The sequence below is a fragment of the Coenobita brevimanus genome, chromosome 101 (genome assembly GCF_032717465.1).
Source record: "Coenobita brevimanus isolate Jiangsu-jjx chromosome 101, ASM3271746v2, whole genome shotgun sequence".
Lineage (NCBI taxonomy): Eukaryota > Metazoa > Arthropoda > Malacostraca > Decapoda > Coenobitidae > Coenobita > Coenobita brevimanus.
In genome coordinates, this window is record NC_137054.1 from 70337243 (window position 1) to 70360652 (window position 23410).

Consider the following 23410-nt stretch of genomic DNA (forward strand, 5'->3'; position numbering starts at 1 on the left):
ACTCCGACACTCCATAAAAACCACAATAATTCAGTTCTGTTAAGTCTTCTTGATATTACTTATGCTTTGTAAACTTCCGTGCATCCTCTTACCGGACTCAGTCATCGTAATTCATGTCATTTTCTTTGTCAACCTGCCCATCTTTTACTTTCAGCCATTCTTGTACGGTTAGGAAGCATATTAACACCTCTTCCTTAGCGATTTAGTTTTGGATATGGTTGGTTAATATCCTTTTGCACGATCTTTATGCAGAGTATGGCGATGTTGGAAGGATTTGTGTAACAGAGAGGAGGACAGTAAGGTGTAATAAACAAAATAAATCACTTAGGAAAATGTGTCAGGGAGCTTCCGCAATCGACGAGAATACGACTTTAAGTGGCATTCAAGTTGCATTCGTTTCCTTCATACGGGTTAGGAAATGTATGCAGAAAAATATTCGTTATTAAGAAATTATAAACTGTCTCGTCGCTCATATGTTACGAAAGGATAATTTAGGAGATGAGAGCAGGATGAAAAGAATAAAAAAATACTGTGGATTATACGTGTGGGTAAATCAGCGTAGTGTATGCGTAATGCCATATTGAATGATTATGTAACAGCATTCCTGTGTTATCTGCCTCTGTGATCGTTGTCATAGCATTTAAAAGAAAAAAAAATCCTTCTAATGCTATATCTTCAATGACTGCCCTCCTTGTGATGGTGGCGATAACTCTTCCTGTTAAAGCATTAGGATAAATCTTTTGACTAATTCCACGTGTGTTTATTCAGCTGAGGGAAAGTTTCATCCAAGAAATGGGAACAACTGACGTCAGGCGATTTATTCGATTTATTCCAGTAGAGGAAATAATGATCTAAAGTCAGTATGAGAATTAATGTTACCAGAATCTATAAAACCAAGAACAAGTACAAAGAGAGAGAGAGAGAGAGAGAGAGAGAGAGAGAGAGAGAGAGAGAGAGAGAGAGAGAGAGAGAGAGAGAGGAGAGAACAAAGCAACCAAATTACCTCAACCAACAATAACACTCAATTCCTTCAGCTCAGAAACGAAAAGATAAAAGCCCTGAATGATTATGTTGGGATGTAGGCTAAAAAAAGAAAGAAAGAAAGAAAAATGTAAAAAAATACCAACAAATCAGTGTCTCGTCTCTCTTGTTTGCGATAAGATAAAAACACATAAACAGTTATTAAGTCTTATCACTGACTGTACAAGCCTCGTTCCTCTGACTGATGCGACGAAGAGAGAGAGAGAGAGAGAGAGAGAGAGAGTCATTACTATATATCTCTTTGGCACACAGACGAGAATTAGGTCATTATATGCGTTTCCTTCTCTAATATACCACACAATATTGTTCACTAGTACAAACAGTTTTAAAGAGAGACAAATATTTGCAAAGATTTACAACATAAACACTGAGACTACAAATTTAGGATGCCTCTCAGCTTTACATTTTTTAAAAACTATAAATTACATATATCATCAGCGGAAAGATTATTCGAAATACTGTGCTACATAAACCATACAGCTGGTCATTCTTTCAGCCTATTATTATTATTATTATTATTTTTATTATTATTATTATTATTATTATTATTATTAACATTAGCCTAAATGAAATACCTAAAATGCACTCAAAAAATGAAGGACAATAATACAATGAGGGAGTTACGGCAATTTATTAACTTGATTATAGCGCCTCATTCTATATTCTGACACACACACACACACACACACACACACACACACACACACACACACACACACACACACACACACTGTCTCTCTCTCTCTCTCTCTCTCTCTCTCATTATCGACAGGAGAAGCAAAGATGCCAAGTACCATAATTGGAGGGGTCAGACGAACTTCCTTTCTTCGGAACTGGGTGGATATTGGCTTCTTTCCATGAATTTGGGAATAAAGAAGTACGTATGCATAGTCTGAATAATTTAGCTAGGACAGAGGCAAGTTCAGGGGAACACTTTTTCAAAACAATTGGCGGAATTCCATCTGGACCTGGAGCTTTGTTGGTAGGTAAATTGTCTAGGATGGATTTTACAAATCTTGTCTGTATTTTAAGTGGGGCAATTTCGGGAGAATCAAGTTCCAGTACTGAGACATTCTGGCTGGTATCATCTGTGGTAGAGTTTCTTGCAAAGGTACTAGCAAAGATATCTGCTTTCCCACGTGGGTCATTTGTAATATTGCCATCTGAAGATTTTAGTGGGGGAATGGAAGATGACTGGTTAAAGTAATAATTGAAAGAATTAATAGTTGACCAGAATATTCTATTGTCATTAGGGTTGTTAAGTAGTTTTGATGCTTGCTTTTTGAAGAAAGTTTGATTTAGATAGATTTAATACAGTTTTTTGCATGATTTCTAGCAATTTTAAATTGGGAGAGTGATTCAGGTGTTTTTGATTTTAAGTAAAAGAGTTATATGCTAATGACTTTTGGGCTGTTGCTCTGGCAGAATTGCCATCAAACCATTTTGGAGAGTTTGATCTTTTAGTGAATTGTTGACTTGGGATGAATAAATCCATACCAGCTAGTATTAAGTCACAAATGTGGGACTGGGTAGAGTGGGATCACTAGAGAAGAAGACTGCCATGGAACATCAGCAAGATAATTTCTAAATCCATCCCAGTCTGCCCTGTCAAAGTGCCATCGGGTCACCCTGACAGGTTCGGAATGGGGAGGTGTAGGAGGGTTAACTAATGAGGCTTTGATGATATTGTGGTCAGAGGATCAAGTGGTGACAGTACCTCTATCCTGTATTGATCTGGATTATTTGTCAAGAATAAATCCAAGAGATGGGGCATTATGGTCAGGGTTATCAGGTATTCTGGTTGGTTGCTTTACCAACTGGGTGAGATTAAACGATTCCGCAAATAGCTCGCATTCTAGACCAGCGTCGTCAGTCCGGGCAGAATGCAATAGCCATTCAACATTGTGTATGTTAAAATCACCCAAAATGGTAATTTCATTGCCAAGGGCAAAGGTCAAGGTTACTCAACTGAGTGGATATGGAATCAAATACACTGGGTTCCGAAGAAGCATTGGGGGAACGATAAACTTCTTCGGAACCCAGTGTATTTGATTCCATATCCACTCAGTTGAGTAACCTTGACCTTGCCCTTGGCAATGAAATTACCATTTTGGGTGATTTTAACATACACAATGTTGAATGGCTATTGCATTCTGCCCGGACTGACGACGCTGGTCTAGAATGCGAGCTATTTGCGGAATCGTTTAATCTCACCCAGTTGGTAAAGCAACCAACCAGAATACCTGATAACCCTGACCATAATGCCCATCTCTTGGATTTATTCTTGACAAATAATCCAGATCAATACAGGATAGAGGTACTGTCACCACTTGGATCCTCTGACCACAATCTCATCAAAGCCTCATTAGTTAACCCTCCTACACCTCCCCATTCCGAACCTGTCAGGGTGACCCGATGGCACTTTGACAGGGCAGACTGGGATTTTAGAAATTATCTTGCTGATGTTCCATGGCAGTCTTTCTTCTCTAGTGATCCCAATTCTACCCAGTCCCACATTTGTGACTTAATACTAGCTGGTATGGATTTATTCATACCAAGTCAACAATTCACTAAAAGATCAAACTCTCCAAAATGGTTTGATGGCAATTGTGCCAGAGCAACAGCCCAAAAGTCATTAGCATATACTCTTACTTAAAATCAAAAACACCTGAATCACTCTCCCAATTTAAAATTGCTAGAAATCATGCAAAAACTGTATTAAATCTATCTAAATCAAACTTTCTTCAAAAGCAAGCATCAAAACTACTTAACAACCCTAATGACAATAGAATATTCTGGTCAACTCTTAATTCTTTCAATAATAACTTTAACAAGTCATCTTCCATTCCCCCACTAAAAATCTTCAGATGGCAATATTACAAATGACCCACGTGGGAAAGCAGATATCTTTGCTAGTACCTTTGCAAGAAACTCTACCATAGATGATACCAGCCAGAATGTCTCAGTACTGGAACTTGATTCTCCCGAAATTGCCCCACTTAAAATACAGACAAGATTTGTAAAATCCATCCTAGACAATTTACCTACCAACAAAGCTCCAGGTCCAGATGGAATTCCGCCAATTGTTTTGAAAAAAGTGTTCCCCTGAACTTGCCTCTCTGTCCTAGCTAAATTATTCAGACTATGCATACGTACTTCTTATTCCCAAATTCATGGAAAAAAAGCCAATATCCACCCAGTTCCGAAGAAAGGAAGTTCGTCTGACCCCTCCAATTACAGACCAATAGCTATCACATCTTCTCTTGGTAAGGTATTTGAAACTTTAATTAATAAGCATATTGTTAAACATCTTGAATCCAACAACTTAATTAATGATAGACAATACGGTTTTCGCCACGAAAGATCCACCATTGACATACTCAATCTCTTAACTCATACCATCCATCAATCAATAGATCTTTTTGGAGAAACTCATGCAGTAGCTCTTGATATCTCTAAAGCTTTCGACAGAGTATGGCACCGTTCCCTGCTGTCCAAACTCCCTTGCTATGGACTAACGTCTTTTGTTCCTTTGATTTCTTCTTATCTTAGTGACAGGAAAATAAGAGTAAAAGTAGATGATGTATATTCGAATTTCCACTCAATTAACGCCGGCGTGCCGCAGGGATCAGTTCTGGCGCCAACCCTATTTCTGGTTCATATTAATGATCTCTTATCTGTCACTCACAATACCATTCACTCATATGCAGATGACTCAACACTACATAGTTCATTCACACTCAGACATCCATTTACAAAGTCTAATATCTCTACCTCTCAACTCAATACAGCCATCTCCATAAATGAAGATCTATCTACAATCAGTGAATGGGGACAAAACAACCTTGTCTCTTTTAATGCTAGTAAAACTAAATATATACAGTTTACTAATAGACAGATATTGCCAGATTCGTACATTACCTTCAATTCTACTAATATTCCCATCTCCAAAGTATTGAAATTCTTGGTGTCTCGCTTAAAAGTGCCCTCAGCTGGACCTCTCATGTCAGATCACTTGCTAAAACCACCTCAAAGAAACCATGATTATTGTACAGAATCCGTAACTTCTTCGCCGATGAGCAGTTAGCTATAATTTTTAAGAGTCATGTGCGCTCTCAGCTTGAATATTGCTCACCCTTGTGGAATGGTTGTGGAGAGGTTGCATTAAGACAACTAGACAAAATTCAGAATAAAGCCGTTAGAATCATTAACAACCCTGCCATTACATATAAACTACCTCCCCTGCAAGTAAGAAGGAATGTTGCCTCCCTTGCATTATTTTACAGATATTTTTTTGGCAAATGCTCAGACGAAGTTGCGTCCATGGTGCCACCTCTCCATGCCTTCCCTCGTGCTACACGGGCATCTGGTAGCGCTCATGACTGGAATGTCACTCAACCATATTGCAGAACTTCTGCCTATCAGAATTCTTTCATTCCCCGAACTGCATCTCTCTGGAACTCGCTTCCCCAGAGTTGTTTTCCTCCAAATTTCAACCTACAACTCTTCAAGTCTAACTGTTACAGATATTTTATGAACAGAGGACACCAGTAATCTGGTGTATGGATTATTTTTTTTTCTCCATTTGTTTTTCCTTCCTCCGTTCTGTTATTAAAAAAAAAAAAAAAAAAAAAGATGAACAGTTACTCCTTTCTCAATTCAATGCACCGATTAAGACAAAGAAGAAAAAAAAAAGTGTTCAGGGCCCCATTTGAGGTATAAAGCAAGTAACAAGAATGAAAACAAAACTACGTCATCTAACTGAAAGCGGTAACACAAAAAAAAGTATAGATTTTGTATTAGCAAACCAAGGGAATACAAAAATAATACAATGGATGAATACAGAAAATGGGAGGCCGTGGAGGGAAAGAAATGATACCAGGGAGGAAAAGAGAGAAACTGAAAAGAAACCAGAGAAGGCAATACACTTAAAAAGAAACAAAATAAACAGAAATTTGACGAAAAGAGAGAGAGACATTGCTGAGAAGAACTGAGAAGGAAGTCAAAGAAGGAAGATAATTCACTTTAAAATGAAATATAAACAGACAGACAAAGAGAGATAATATTGTTGTTGCTACTTACCTCGTCCCGCCTGACCAACTAAACAGGTCGACTACAGATAAAAGATACCAAAAAGTCCCCAACACCACTGATAAGGAAGCTCCCTAACACCATTTCCTGAGCGATTTATTTTGACTGATACACCTTAATGTCCTCTTCTGTGTTATAAAAATCCTTCTAATATCACCATACCCTTATACAAAATTCTATTATCTAGTCATAACCAAAAATGAATCGCTAAGGATGAGGTGTCAGGGAACTTCATTACCGACGAGAGTACAGATCTTAGTGTGCTGTGTTGTGCTTTGTTATGTCTTATATTCTGTGGGCCTGTTCTAAAATCAGGGCACGTGTCATCTGTGAATCCAACCAACCCAAATCTAAGCTGATAACATAGGGAGTCGGGTGAACTCCTGATCTAAGACTACCTAGGTAAACTTAATCAGATTTATTTAAGAATACCTCTGTTGGGTGATAATAGAAGTTAGAATACATAGAAAACGTACAAGAAAAATACAAAAACAAAACAGGAATCATCAATGAAAAAAACAAGAGAAAAAAGCAATGAACTCCGTGAAAACAGGAAAATAATGTACAATTAGAAAAAAAAAAACTTACGAGAACGAAAACAGGAAATAAATAAACAAGAAAAAAAAATAAAGGCGGAAGAACGAAAACAAAAATGGGGAATAAAAAAGAAAATGAAGGAAAAAAGGCAGGGTAAACTAAGCCAAATCTACAACGCTCCCAATTTTGACCAGTATGCCATCTCCTTTCTCATGTAGTGCAGTCGTACCCTGTGTTTGGCTCCGATCAGGCACAAGAGCTGATATTTGCACTTCTCACTACCACCCAACCTCCCTGCGCTATAAAAAGAAGCCATGAGAGAGAGAGAGAGAGAGAGAGAGAGAGAGAGAGAGAGAGTATTACTACCTCCCAATCTTCTTGTGTTATACAGCATATACGGCCAAGAGAGAGAGAGAGAGAGAGAGAGAGAGAGAATTTATCACCCAATCCTCTTGTGTTATATCTACAGCTATGAGAGAGAGAGAGAGAGAGAGAGAGAGAGAGAGAGAGAGAGAGAGAGAGAGAGAGACAGAGAGAGAGAGAGAGAGAGAGAGAGAGAGAATTTATTATCACCCAATCTTCTTGTGTTATATCTACAGCTATGAGAGAGAGAGAGAGAGAGAGAGAGAGAGAGAGAGAGAGAGAGAGAGAGTTTAGGATTTTTCAGGGGAACGTGCTGCATGGGTACGCGCAATACGGAACACTGATTGACCATGCCCGATTTCACACTGTTACGCGAAATCCAGAAAATACGGGAGAATAAATGTGACTGGAGTCGATGAACGAATAATTTTGGAGGCGTGAATACAAGTACGATAAAATTTAGAAATACTTATTAATTAAAACAGAGAGTTGATTGAGTCCGATATAGTGAGGTAATTCCGTTTTATCGAGGTATTTTTGAGTTTTTTTTTTTAACTTTCTTATGGCAGTGAGTTTTTTCTTAGTTCTTTTCTCATGCAGGTTTAGAAGTAGGAAGATATATGTAATGTTAAATCAAGGAGATGGTTAGTCTGTGGTGAAGTTCAAGGTCTTTCTTTCTTTCTTTGTTTTATCCTTTTTTTCTTTGTTGTAAAACTGGATAACACGAACAAAAGAGAAGGGCGAGGCGACAAAGTGCATGCGTTTTTAAGCGCCATTAGTGATACGTGTAATTAACAGTGGCAAAAACAGATACCGTTAGGGGAAGTGTGAGAGAGAGAGAGAGAGAGAGAGAGAGAGAGAGAGAGAGAGAAACACCCCCAGACGACAAACACCACAGAAGACAAAATAAATGCAAATACTAAGCAATGTGACACGCAAGAGGAACTGTTACAGTCTCACACTTACCAAATCTGCGTCGAGTCGAGAACATGAATAAAAAATACAATAAATAATAAATAAATAAAAATAACTTCTAAATAATAAAAATAAATTTTAAGTAATATCATGCCTAGTAATGGGTCCTATAATATCAATAATAAAAAATAAACATGAAGCACAGTAGAAAATTTGTTAATTGGTATTTTTAAAAGATTATTATATGTAAATATTTAATGATTTATGTTTCAAAACGTCAATTGTTCTCTCATGTCTGTGTTGTTTTGGTTACTGAGTATTTAGTGATTCATGACAAGATTGAGTCTGATGCAGTTATTTCCCTACTTTATGAACAAATGTAAATATCCCGCGCTGTATAACAATGATATGTCAGTATACGAGCTGCAATGGCTGGTTTCGCCTACTTTACTCTTTAGCGCCGTATTTCTCGAGTTCCTTAGAGCAATTGATCCGTGCCACCTAAGAACACCACTTTCACTTAACTGGACAAGTGACCACACCTCGCCCTACGCTCCAGGTACAGGCATAAGCGCGGCGGGTTTATAAAATATCTAGTGCAGGGTGAAACGTGGTAACAGAGTGGCTGAGTGAGTGAGAGAAAATAGAGTCTGTTGATGCCATGGAAGTAACCTCGATAGAGTGTGAACATGGAAGAAAACATGAACAGACATAGAACTGTAACGTTTGGGTGTTCAGGTCGATTAGAGATATGGTATGCCACGATAGACTTCAGGGTACACTGGCTGTATACTTGAACATATTTACGATGGGATCCTTGTCGTAACTCAGATTTCTTTCGCAGGAAGTACTAGAGATAGGGGGATAGTATGCACCTTCCTTGTCTTTCCTGCACAGTATAGATAAAACCTACGGGAACTTTTCTCTCGTGGATGGGATTTGCTTTACGTAGGACAAACGGGAGACACGGGAAGACTTGGCCCTCTCCTTGCCTCGTCTTTCCTACAAAAAGAAGTCTAAGATACGAAAGAGAACAGATCGTAAATTATGTTCGAATATCCCACCTGAGATTCACACCTTGCAGGACTGATTATCACCTGGCTTGGGGTGCCGCCTCACCTGGTTGCCCATGAAAGGATCAGTAGCTCTTGTTTGCTCAGGTGTGAGTGTTGGATTACAGGTGGCAGGTGGTGTATTGTAGACGGTGTGTGTGTGTGTGTGTGTGTGTGTGTGTGTGTGTGTGTGTGTGTGTGTGTGTGTGTGTGTGTGTGTGTGTGTGTGTGTGTGTGTGTGTGTGTGTGTGTGTGTGTGTGTGTGTGTGTGTGTGTGTGTGTGTGTGTGTGTGTGTGTGTGTGTGTGTGTGTGTGTGTATATCAACCTCTTCCCTGCCAAAGGTTTGTCCTGCGGTAATTAAAATGATCTAGAGGTAGCAAGAACTGACTAAGAAAAATTACGTCATCGGATTCAAGAAGTTAAGACAAAATATTCATACTTTAAAAATTAAGCTTAAGTCTCAAGTTGGTAGAGACGGAGGTCAAAATAGAGAGAGAGAGAGAGAGAGAGAGAGAACCGGACATAAGCAACGAGAATTGTGAGTAAAGGGCAAAGAAAAAAAAATATATATGGCAGATGACCTTTCACATCAGACTTTATTAACCCACTCAGTCAGATTTTTTTTACTATTTATTTTTGTCGTCACGTGTCAGTTTTATTATTATTATTATTATTATTATTATTATTGTTATTATTATTATTATTATTATTATGGAGGGACAGACTTTTTATAATGAAGGAAATTAATGGAGATAGTTCACCACCCCCTCACTGCGAGAGGTTTTCCCCAGAGTTTCATAAATTCGTATCGAGGTAAAAAAAAAAAAAAACTTGTCGAATTACTGGAGAGAGAGAGAGAGAGAGAGAGAGAGAGAGAGAGAGAGAGAGAGAGAGAGACTAATAGCACGCAGGTATAAGGGCAAGAGATGAAATAACATTGGTGTGATGAGAGATGCGGAAGTGATATTTAGGAATTTGCTTTTAACTCTTGGCGTAATAATCTTATATAAAGCTAATCTCAGTTCACTCACCTTTGGCTTCTCATCCGTCCCTCCTCCGACTCTGATTACGATAAAGTTCACTAGCACCTTTACTAAGACTGCGCAAAAAATAAATAAATACAATAGCTTAGATTGATGCCTGTTGACTGAACGGGAATCAGTCTCTCTCTCTCTCTCTCTCTCTCTCTCTCAGGGGATTTTCTCGCGGTTAGGAAGCTTACTAACACCCCCTCCTTAGCGGTATAGTTCTTATTCTGCTCCGTTGCAATATTCAAGTGTGTTATTCATGCAGTCTATGTCGACATGAATAAGACAGAAGAAGCCTAAAAGAGGATATTAATGGGTAGTTTGGAAAATAAATCGCTAAGGAAGTGGTGCTAGGGAGAATGCGGACATCAGTGCCTCTATGACTCACTCTCTCCTGAATAAACCATCTGGCGTTAGTGACAGGGACGTGCAAAGATTTTCAGGAAGGCATACGTTCAGACTACAAAACAGGATGTGGTACGTGCTGAAAGTTAAAACGAAGGCCGACTTTTACCGCAGATTATGAGCATCCATCTTGCACAGGTTAATTATGGTACCGTTTACCTTCGTATGGACTTTGTAGACACAGGTTGGGGCTTGACTTGTTTATTTTTTTGTAACGTTTGGGCTACACAGAACCCATCTTTAGAGTCTGAGCAGGATGTGCTAGAGTCGAGACATTTATATAGCTGGAAATTCCCTCCCCTGATCGGCTTCCTCCATGATTATTCCGTCGTCCTACCCCACCCCTGATTGCGACATTAGTGCTATATCCTTGCTGCATAACTACATAGGCTGAAAAGTTCCTTCCTGTGGTCGTTCTTGCGAAATAACAAGACACATGAACTTTAATATCTTGAGTTTTATTGCCGTGGCGGTGTGTTAGTGCTTACTTTACCGTATAGGTGAGAGAATTTGATATGGCGTGGGAGCGAAAAGTCAAGAGTAAGAGCAGTGAAAGTGTACAAAGAAGAATAAAGGAAAGCAAACAGCAACAGACTCATGATGTCTAAGAAAACGACCATGATATTTAATTCTGTGAGGTGAAAATAACGATAGTAAGGCAAGAAAGCGACATATGTGACTGGAGAGCGTAGAGTGGATATGATACGAAATAACTGCGTTGCGAAAAATGTGCAGAATGGAAGTATTCTGACGACGTTGCATATAGAATGGCGTTTGCTAAGATGACATGATAATATGGACATAATGTTTATAGATGTGGTGGTGAGAGAGGTATATGTTAATGGATCTTGAATGTGGAAGAAGGCATGGTAGGTTAAGACAGTGAATGAATATAGTAAAGGAGTATGTAAGATAGTAAGGAATGGAGGCTGATGAGTCTAAGAAACAGGAAGGGAACCGAATTAGATTACTTGGAGAGAGAGAGAGAGAGAGAGAGAGAGAGAGAGAGAGAGAGAGAGAGAGAGAGAGAGAGAGAGAGAGAGAGAGAGATTTGTGTGTGTGTGTGTGTGTGTGTGTGTGTGTGTGTGTGTGTGTGTGTGTGTGTGTGTGTGTGTGTGTGTGTGTTAGCCAAGTGATCTTAGTAGCTCCACGCAGCCAGGATTTTTTTTCTTTTTCAGTTTTAATCTCACCATCCACATAATTACATCCCATGAGCCTCTGTAAGGGCCATTAACTAGTCTCTCTCTCTCTCTTTCTAGGGAAGGGGATGGATCTAGGTTCGTCTGGGTGATCATTAGACGCAACAAAGGAAATTAGAGCTCCTTCCTCGTCCTCCATGTCCCTCGTACATGGCTCCTGGGGTGGTCAGGTCACGTCACATCACGGGTTACACAATCAGAGAGAGAGAGAGAGAGAGAGAGAGAGAGTCGGAATACGTTTGATTGAGAAGGATGGGAAGAAGGGAAAAGTTCGTTTTGAGAGAGAGAGAGAAAATAATAATCCTTACGAACACTAAGGTCTGTAAAAACGAACACCTTTTTATATTACGATCTAGGCGTCAGTGACCTTTATGTAACGTTGATTTATGACCTTCGTACAGCCAATCTGATCAAGTACACACACACACACACACACACACACACACACACACACACACACACACACACACACACACACACACACACACACGACCAATACAGCATGAGCTAAAACAGGAACTTGAAGGTCACACTGGTCAAGGTTTACATAACTTCCTGTAGTCCTTATTTATAAAGGGAGGATGCGGCAGAAACACACACACACACACACACACACACACACACACACACACACACGAGAGAGAGAGAGAGAGAGAGAGAGAGAGAGAGAGAGAGAGAAAGAAAGACAGAGAGAGAGAGAAACCAAAACTCTACCATGCCACCTCCACCGATAAAACAAAAGACAAAAAAAGGTCAAAAGAAGCTGGGTCACAGGTCGAAGCTAGGTCACACGAGGCCAGAACAGCGTACCTGGAGAAAATATGCAGATGACATTATTTCCCCAGCCCGACCGTGATCCAGCAGTCAGCCCACGACCGAGCCAGGAGGAGGGGGAGACCGAGATATTGTGAATTTATTGGGGGGGAGGTTGAGGGACGTATGGAGATTGGATGATGGTCAAAGTGTATACGGGTAGGGGAGATTTGGTGGATGGATTTTTCATTATTATCTTTTTTTTTTTCTAGTCTGGATTATTGGTTTGTTTTTGGCGTGTTTTTCTAGTTCCACATCCCCGTCTCTCTCTCTCTCTCTCTCTCTCTCTCTCTCTCTCTCTCTCTCTCTCTCTCTCTCTCTCTCTCTCTCTCTCTCCTCGTCCTCGTCCTCGTCCTCGTCCTCGTCCTCGTCCTCCTTCTTCTTTTCCTTTCCTTTCTATTCTTCGTTTCTTTTATTTTTATTTTGCTGATTTCTTTTCTTCTTTTCCTTTTCTGCTTCTCCTTCTTCTGCATTTCTTCTTCTTCCTGTTGTTGTTGTTGTTGTTGTTGTTGTTGTTCTCCTTCGCTTTTGTCTCCGTTTTGTTTTCGTCTTTGCCTGCGCCTTGATCTTGGTCTTCCTCTTCTTCTATTTCAATTCGTATCCAAATTTCTTTTTTCATTTTTCTTTTCCAGACTTTCCTTCCCAGTCTTCTCAATAACTATCTGTCTTTCTTTCGACTTTGTTTTTTTGTACATTTTTGACCTCCTCTTTTATTTGGAGTTTTTTTTTTTTCCTCCCATTATCTCACCGATTACAATCTTATTTCTGTCTCTTGTCATGGTCTCTCTCTCTCTCTCTCTCTCTCTCTCTCTCTCTCTCTCTCTCTCTCTCTCTCTCTTTTTAGCTTAAGAAGGACCTTTATTAGCGGGTGTAATAACTATATCTGTGTCTAAATTCATAAACTTGCAAAATATTCTCATACAAACTAATCATCAGTTGATACAAAGGCTTTACGAAAAGAAGAGACATTATTCAAAGCTAGAAGATTTTTCTGAAATTCAGTAATGGTGTAATTCTACTACGACTAATAATAATGGTACTACTACTACAACTACTACTACTACTACTGCTACTGCTACTACTACTACTACTAATGATAATAATTACATGAGCAATGTCTGGAAAGTTGCGTACTGGAAGAAATTATTTCAAAACAAATAGTGCAAAAATTTGTCAGAATAAATCGATAAAATAGGCATTATTATTATTATTATTATTATTATTATTATTATTGTCTCATTAATTTGAGATGTATTATTCTTCTGACTCCGACGTTTTCTCTCACTTATCTATGATGGACTGGTATTAATCTGATGAAAATACCCTCGTGAATTCATGGCAAAGAAAAGTGTAATTAAAGGTAGTGAAATAACAGACACACTTTTATCCCTGACTACAAGTAACGGAGAATAGGGGTAAGATGTGGAATATATTGTAAACTATTGGAAAAAATAGAAGTATCGTAATATAATAAAAAGCACACACACATACACACACACACACACACACACACACACACACACACACACACACACACACACATACAGCTATTAGTATATACCGTATTTCTCAACAGATCCTTCCAAATAATAAGCGTATTTTCGGGAGGAACCCTGCACAGTAACATCACTTTTTATATTATTCCTTCCCCTCTATCTCAACATTCCGGGCCAAGGATTTTAATCTTGTGGAACCCTCTCCCCCCTTTCCCACAATCTACCCCAGCCCCCCCCCCCCACCAAAAATAAAAAGAAAAAAATGGTTAAGGTTAGAATAACAGCCTCTCGCTTCGCACGGTCAGACCAATTAGTGTACGGTAGATCTTTTTACTTATTTGTGGATTCTCCTTGTCCCTCCCTGTCTTCATATACATTTTTCTCGTTTTTTTCCGATAGTTTTATTAACTTCCTACTTTCTGTGTCGCTGAATTCTGTGTGTTTACCTTCCTTATTCTGTTGTCATCAGTGTCTTCTTTCCATCCCTCAACTTGCAAATATTTTCTTCTCTACATTTTTTTTTTTTCAAGAAAGAAGGAACCAAAGGCCAGATGCCCGCAAACCGTTCCTTCCAAGAAAAAAACAAAAACAATACAAAAGAGAGCCAAATTCAATATCCGTTCATTGTTGATATTATTCCTCCTCAATCTTATTTTTTCCCTCTGTTTCATTTTTGAGCACAGTTTCTTTCAGCTCTTTTCATTGCCCTCATGAATCACTGAAGTAATTTTTCAGTGAATGTGTTATTTTTTTTTTGTCATTTCGTTTTTTTGTCTTTTTTTTTTTTTTACTGATTATCCTTTTTCCCAGTCCCGTTTTTTCGAATTAAGTACTGGCTCCAGTTACTTCACACCTGACCATCTCTTCTTATTTCCTTTCTGTTGCTCCTCCTTCTTTTTCTTCTTATACTTCTCCTCCTCCTCCTCCTCCTCCTCCTCCTCCTCTTCATTATCGTCATCATCATCATCATCATCATCATCATCATCATATCCATATTCATTCTCTTCAAACTTGTACTCAACGTCCTCCTTCCCCTCCTCTCTTTCTTTTTCTTCCCCTCTTTCTTCTCTGATCTCTACCTCCCCCCCCCCCCGTTTGAGGAGTGTGGCACTGTTGTGGTGTGGGGTGCCAACTACGCCACGGCATTCACAGTGTTCCTTGGCACTGTTCACTCTTCGCCCCCCAGCCCCCTCAAGCTGCATATATAAACACACAATCACCCCTGCCCTTCCTCCTCACATCCCTGCCATCATCCCCCGTCTACCCTCAGCTCCCTCCCACCCCAGCCCTACACACACACACACACGCACACACACACACACACACACACACACACACACACACACACACAGTCTTTCCTCCTTTCCTTCATATATTCTTTTCGTTATCTATGCACCTTTGACAGACTCTTTAATTCTTCTGTTCCCCTACATCCCTCCCTTCTCTAACCCTCTTCCTTTATCTCCCTACCCCTTCTCCCTCCCTAACTCCCCTACATTCCTCTTCCTTCCCTTTATCAGCCCTCTCTCCCTCTCCGTACCCTTCTTTCCTCCCCATCTCCCTTACACCCTCACTTGTGCCAGCCTTTCTCCCTTCCCCACGCACCCTGTATAAACAAACACACCCTATCCTTACTACCCTCCCTCTCAATATAGTATTTTTTTTTCCTTCTCTCTCCCTCCCTCCCTCTCTTTCTCCCTTTCTACTTTCTCATTTCCCTCCCAGAGCCTTTCCTTTTCCTCTCTTTTCCTTTCCTCTCTCTCTGCCTATAATTTTCCCTCTTTTCTGCTCTTTTTCTTCCAGTCTTTTTCGTTTTGTCTGCCCATCCTTCCTGTCTCTGTCATTCTTCTTTCTTCCCCTTCTTTCTCTATTAATTTCTCTCTCTCTCTCTCTCTCTCTCTCTCTCTCTCTCTCGAAGAAGAAGAAGAAGAAGAAGAAGAAGAAGAAGAAGAAGAAGAAGCTAACCTTCCTCAAACTCTCTGGACCCCTCTCCTCATAGCCCATTCCCCTTTCCTCTCAGTAATGCAGTTTTAACACCCTATTTGTTCTCTCTCTCACTTCCTCAATTTTCCATGTAGCAGCCTTCCTCCTTCCCCCCCCCCCTCTCTCTCTCTCTCTCAATTTTCCACGTAAGCAGCCTTTCCCTTTCTTCTTCAGGCATTCTAGCCTCCCTTCGCTCTCTCTCTCTCTCTCTCTCTCTCTCAAACCACACTCACAACCTATTCACAGGGTCTCTCCCCCTGTTTTCCCCTTCATTTTACAGCTTTTGTACAACTCCCCATTCTTCTCCAATTAACCAGCATATCTCTGCAACCTTACCCTTTATTACTTTTCAGTCAGGTTTGTTAACAGTAGATGAAGACCTGGATTAGCACCTATGAACTACACGAAGGCTATGAAAGTAGACAATTAATGCTCACCTAGTCTTAAACTTCTCCTAATGCACGACTCGCTCGAAGAAAGTAACGTACAAGTTCCCTTATAAATTGCTTGGTAAATACAGAAGTGGAAAAGTAGGTTTGGCGTACTAACCTTTCCCTCATCTCTTTATATACAGTTATCTAGGGCTTCCATCTCTAATTTCCTCTTCAGCCAGATATAGAGTCGTCAAAATTAGGACCAATTTACGCATATCTGATGAAAGTGGATCTGAGCGATGTTTTACTGTGTTTGGTGCGTCTGGTGATTCGCTGTGAAGTCGAGTAAAGCCTTGTTATGCTACTCTAGTGACTGAAATAAGACAGTACAACTCTTCAAAGCTCTACGTCTTGTATGTAGAGAGTTAGACACAGCACCTCAAAGCTCCACGTCTTGCAAGTCAAAATTTAAACACAGCGATACCAGCATTATATTACCACCGACATTACACTCTCATATCCCTCCGCCTTAACCTCTTCAGTTCGACGTTACGCAAAGGTTATTTTACTTAACTAAGAGATTTCGTATTAAGAGTTCATGAAGGCTACATCTAACTCCCTATTTTGAAAAGTCTCTCCAAACATGAAAATAGCCGTCTGAAGTTGGCCAAAAAAACAAATTAAATAAATAAATAAATAAAGTCCGTCTTCGTAGTAAAGTTGTCCAAAATAATGGTAGTGTGAAGTTAGCAAAAATTAAAAATATAAAGTTTGTTTTTGTAGAAAACTGTTGAAAATGAATGTAACGTGGACTTTGCAAAAATAAAGTTCGTCAGGCCAATGTAATCCATTCCTTACTGCTTTCTCACCCCGTCATACCGCCCTCTTCACTCCCCTCCCCTCCCCTCCCCTCCCCTCACCTACATAAACAAGCCAGCCAACCCTCTCTTTCCCCTCTTCACTCCCTTCACCCCTAGCTGTTCCTTACACCCTCGCCTCGTTCAAACACGCTGCCCTTCACAGGCCACTCCTCTCAGTACACATGAACCTGCCTACTCACTCCATAAACACACACACACACACACACACACACACACACACACACACACACACACACACACACACACACACACACACACACACACACACACCAAAACGTACAACCCTCCCCTTGTTTCATGCCACAAGTGAAATGGTATCAGACAACAAAAGCATATCTCCACCTTCAATGAATACTTTATCTTTGTATTTTCTATCTCAGGTAGGAATATTAACACTGAGGCTGCTATAATATCCAAACAACTCCTACATAACATACCATTTACAGGAGAGGTTCTGAAACAGCTGCAAATATATAGACAAAAAATACGGACTCAGACAATCAATAGCTCTCGGAACTAATCAAGAAAGTGTAATTAACCATCTATTGTACAAGGTGTCCCTCGAAGTTTAAAGCAATATTCAGGTGATTCTGTGGTTAATTTAGAGTGAAAAATGCTTTATCAATCTAGATCTAATTATCACCCTTAACGGGGCTACAATTTCTGATGACTTCATGGCGGAAAAAAAGGTCTCCCTCATAATTAACATACAAAGTCATTAGTAACAGCAGTTCCATGTCGGCTGAGAACTGGACCTGTGCTGATGTATTTTTAAAAACTCAGAATAGGCCTTAGAATAACCTCTCGAAGAGTCCCAAAAAAATAAAAGATAAAAAGAAAAGAAAGAAATCTCACTGGTCATCCTGTATTTAATAAGATACTTCAGGAACTTCAGGATGGAGAGGCCTCACAGGATGCGAAACTGATATTATAATCCCAGTAATTATGAGGGAATTTATGAGCTATACTCCTTTCACCTTAACTTGGCTCAGATTGTCATCCTCTTGCAGCTCTTCCCCGCAACTTAGTGAGAGAAAAAGAGAATGTTACAGCTCGACATCCTTTCCATAGCACTTCTTCATGACTAGCACCATAATCTAGTGCAATTCTGTTCTGGCAACTCAGGTTTTAAAATGGAGAGACTGAATTTTAGGCAAGATGAAAGTGAAAAGAGATTACCAAGTAGCTACCTACCAACCAATCTTTGTTTCAGTTTAGGCAAAATTTTCACAGCCAGTAACTTGAAAACAGATGGTGAACAATCTAAAAAAGAACATATTAATTAAAGATATGAACAAGGACTTCGGAAGCAGAGAACGTGTCTGAAAAATGAAGAGTATGAGGATATTTAAAAGTGTAAATAAATGGCAAGATAATGGTGGCAGAAAAAGGGACAGGGAGTGTAAATAAATGTAGAGATAATGGTGTCAAAAAATTAACTGGAGCAGAAAACAGTTATAAATGGAAATACAACACCATAAATAGACTTCCGTGGCATCAGTTAAACTCTACCAGAATCAAAGAATGTGTGTGTTTTTTCCACTGATTGATGTATAGTTGTATTATTTCTCTTTCTTAGATTTAGTAGCTTAATTTTTAGCACTACTTTCTACCGTCTGAATAAATTTCCTTCATACACCACTGTCTTGCAATTTGTTTATCGTCCTACTGTATTTTCCCGCACTGCTGATTCACGGAGGGTTTGGAGGGTGGGAGAGAGCCTTCTGCTTTGCTAACCCTGCCCTCGTATTATGAGAAACTAAAACTTCATTTGACACTAGGACGGGTTAATATAAAAATGGACTTGGGAATTTTTGTCATCTATTATCGAACTCTATGTATGTTCTTCCCTTCTGTCCTCTCTCTCTCTCTCTCTCTCTCTCTCTCTCTCTCTCTCTCTCTCTCTCTAACAACCAAACCAGACACAGATCACTCCCTTTCCCCTTCCCTTTGGCAAGATCAAGGAAGACGTTTCCCAGTGCCAAAGCCGCAATAAATAGGCAAGTTTCCCTTCCCTAAATTTCTCAAAAGTCTTTCTCTCTCTCTCTCTCTCTCTCTCTCTCTCTCTCTCTCTCACACACACACACACACACACACACACACACACACACACACACACACATCGACTAACTTGTGACTTCGATGGTCAATTCTTTTTATTCTTTATTTTTCTTTTTTCTTTTGGCCTAGACTGTGGCTATAAATCTTAGTTTTAATCCATGACCCTCTACTACGATCATGCCAATTTCATTCTGCCTTTGGTATATCCAGACGGTTTTATTCACCCGACGAAAAGCTTTGCGAATTGAAGATATATCCTTCACTATCAGGGGTACCCGTCGTTGCCCAGGATAAGTCCTATGATCGTACATCCCGGCATTTCCTGGGACCCTGGATGGCCACTTCTGTGGGAGAAGAACCTCGGGGTACATTACCCACTGAGCCCAGAGATATATTCCCCATGGACCTAATCCTACCATAGACCTATTTTCTCACTACCCACCCACCCACCAACCAACCCCGCGCATCCACCCCATCCTCCTTGCCCACCCCATCAATCCCTCCACCATCCGACCCGTTGTAGCTCATAATGATATAGTTGAAGAAGTAAAAACTCTACGGTATTTGGCTACCATGTTTCCACCATGCTGAACTGATTATTTCTAATTACTTCTAATAATGGATATCAGGGGCTTCATTTCAGCACCTAAAGTGTACACATCTAAATTCGTCATATTAAGTCAAACCCGTTACGACTGTTTAGAAAGTTCTGTATGCATTCCCTTCGATGTCCTTGGGGGATAGACAGACAAACTTTCTCATTTATACATATACTAATTAGGTCATTAACTACACTAGGTATTTTGAAAGTTTAAGAAAACCGTCTGAGGTCTGCAAGAACAAACTAACATAACACGTCAACATGTTCAAGGATTTTAATATGAAAAAAATATGTATACAGTATATATATTTTACTGTCTGTCTTCCTGTCTGCAATATTACCACTATAATTGTCTTGCTGACAGTGAAAGGTTTGTTTACCAGTCTAGTGTGACTCGTCGGGAAGGTGGCCAGGATTGTGTCAGACCAGAGAAAACTAAACAGATATATACACACTTTACATATATACTCGTATATCCTGTTTTGAAGACGCTTAAAGAATGTGTTGCAGTTAGTGTTTTTCCGTATGGTTTATTCGCTTCCCCTTTCCTCTTGGTCAACCTCTTCTTTCAGCCACCCATTTCTCCCAATTTTTCCATTCAGAAATCTTCGTGTAAATTCAAAGATAGACTAAACGCTACCGTACCTCAGCCTTCAAGGAGAACAGTTACTTCCCTTCAGGTTTTGATTATACAGGTACGTGGATTAGTTTATTTTTTATTACTTTTTTTATTTTTATTAATTATTTTTTATTTTTTCCCCTCATTCATTGGTTCAAAAAATTCGCAACGATCAGCTTGAGTAAAAGATGTATTTCTGTGAGGCAGCTATTAAAAAGGAAGGTATGAAAATATAATTATGCTCCTAATTGGTCCTTGCTTCTATGTTCGCTTTTTATTTTCCACAAGATGAAGAAAGGAAGGAAAACATATATAAAAAATATCCATACACCAGATTACAAGTGTAAAATCTGTAATAGTTGGACTAAATTTGGCGCACGGAATGATTATTAAATTTGTGGCGTATAAATTCACTTACAGTATCTATAACGCAGTTGTCGTGTAATATATGGAGAATTTCAGGTCACACGCTTCGTCGACAAACCTAGCATTTAGTATTCAGATTTAAAAAAAGAAGCCCAGTATGTTGGGTGATAGGCGAATTTGTAAGCTGAATAATAGTGAGCAACTGTGATTAAAATAGGCTTTCTCTGCGTGTTAATACTAGATAAGCTTGATGGCTATGCAGTATTTCAAGCGTTTCTGTAAATCACTCACCTCTACACGTGGAAGCCAATTATGTAAATAACTTGGAACTTTCACTTACCTTTAACTGGACAGGTCCCATCCTGCAAGAGAGAAAAAAAGAGAGAAACTTGGTTAACAAATACTTATTTCACGAAGCTCAAAGGCAGAATAAGACAATACTACGGCCTTGCATCCATTCCATAGTACTTTTTCGTGACTAGCACCGTATACCGGCGTTATTCTATTGTTAAACTTTAGTTATCAAACTGAAGAGATGCCAATTTTAGGCCAAGTTAGAGTTAAAAAAAAAAAGTATAGTGCTTACTGGTTGTCAGGAAAGGGTCTCCTAGCTAATGTCCAGAAAGGGATGCATGATGATACTGTCCATACTTGTCTGAAATTAACGTGTACATTTCTAGTTTCCTGTGAGGTCAGCGATGGGATGTGAAGGTCGATAGTTGAGGAGCTGCGAGTGGCAAAAAACATGGCTCTGCTTGCTTATTCTCTTGGTGGTGTAGGGCGTTCTCTATGCTTTCTAACTCATTCACCTATACATATACACATCTTATTGGAATAAGGGAATCGACACCTTTATTTCTTGTCTATTTTTTTTTTTTTTTTGCTTGATAGTCGGCAGACTGACTAGCCTATTCGAGAGGGTTATGTGCAATGCATCTTGTTGTTGTTGTTAATGTATGTGAAAGTTAGCCCGTGGAATTCATGCTGAAGCTGCCCTCCTCCTGCAATCCATCATCTTTTTTGGGAGGATTGGAAGGGAAATTGGCAAACGCTTACATAATAGGATAGTGGAACTGCCTGGATACGCGCATATCAGTGCCACTGTGTGAAGGCAGACCTCTCCCATACCGAGCCACATCGTAAAAGAAAATGTGGCAGACAGGATTCTCGGGAAGTGAATGATTTATGGATGATTGTGTGACCCATTTCACTGAGGATGCTACTGATAATCTTTGCAGTTTTGTACCTTTTATTTTCTTGTTTCTAGATCGTACAACGCGCCATCTTAAGGTCGCAAAGAGGGCGAGGAAGATCGTGATAATCGACGTCACAAAAGCTGATTTAAAACGGTGCGTCTTGCTATAACGCTATCCCTTCCATCTCATCAAAACTCAAGAAGATGACACTATTGCGTGGATATCATACCTGACTTCATTACATCATGAATAATATTTTGTAGGGATAAAAGCACGACTCCTGGAGAATGTGCTAAAGTCTCCACATCTCCCTCAAAATATTTCATGTCCGACGCGAGTGTGAGAACGATGCAACAACGTAAAAATAATAAACCTTAAAAGTATCAAAATCGTGACATTCTCCTTCCTAAGCCAAACGTTTCAAATTTACATGTCTGCGGTTCACTATGCATGACCCCACCTTTTAAAATATTCTGTATCTACTGTAAAAACTTTGTAGTCCGTATGGAAATGGCAGGGAAAAAAAAAAAAAAAAGCAATTGTCTTGATTTTCTGCTTTATACTGTATGCATGGGCTGGGGCTGAAACAAAAAAAAATCATCCCCGGAATTGGGCATTATAGCAAGAGACGTTCGGAGAAACATAGTAAATATGTGTTTAAATAATACCAAACTTTTAAGCGAGCGTTTTAATTAGGCACACTTGTTTTTAAAGAATACTAAAAATCTGAAAATATTACCCTTCGAAAATACTGAGATTAAAACAAACACCAGTTCCTTTCCTAAGACATATCCTTGCTTCTGAAACGTTCTCCAATCTTTGTGCCTGGCGAGTTTTTTCTGGAAGCACTTAAGGCGAAATATTGCAACCATTCCGTGTACTGTGACATATCCACCAACTTCGTCAGAGGCGGGACGGGTGTGTGTTACCCCATCAAACGCAAGGCAGCAATAGCGTCGTTTCTTCTCCTTCGGGGCTGGATTTTTACGTGCCTGTGAGCTCCTGCCAGATTCATCAACCAGTTATTGCATTCCAGCGCCCCGACGTGGCCTCGCTCACTGTATCACCTTCCTCCGGTCCTTCTCTCTCTCTCTCTCTCTCTCTCTCCTTTCCAGGCCTTTCTAAAACCTAAGCTTCTTCTACGATTAATACAAAAATTCATATTGTACAAGTTAGCGAAATATCTTACTTAAATAAATGCCAAGTTTTCAGTACGTCACATTAAGAGGTTACAGACCCAATTTCCAAGACGTCATATACCACGCTTACGCCAGCTACTGGTGACACACACACATACACACACAAACGGCTCATATATCCACAGTCTGCACTAAAACGCTTTACATACAGTATATCTGTCTTAAGCAGAATTAGTGTTCGTTAACTTT

The 23410-nt window shown here is 39.6% G+C and overlaps 1 long non-coding RNA gene across 1 annotated transcript in view; it reads right to left on the reverse strand.

Moving 5' to 3' along the window:
* The window catches only part of LOC145415079 (uncharacterized), a 97585-nt gene extending 76012 nt beyond the window's left edge, over positions 1 to 21573 (reverse strand). The window contains exons 1-2 of the long non-coding RNA XR_013899991.1: positions 21413 to 21573; positions 21167 to 21188 (exon numbers count right to left, since the gene is read on the reverse strand). This is a non-coding gene — a long non-coding RNA (uncharacterized LOC145415079). The remainder of the gene's footprint in view (positions 1 to 21166; positions 21189 to 21412) is intronic.
* Between the last annotated feature and the right edge of the window lie 1837 nt (positions 21574 to 23410).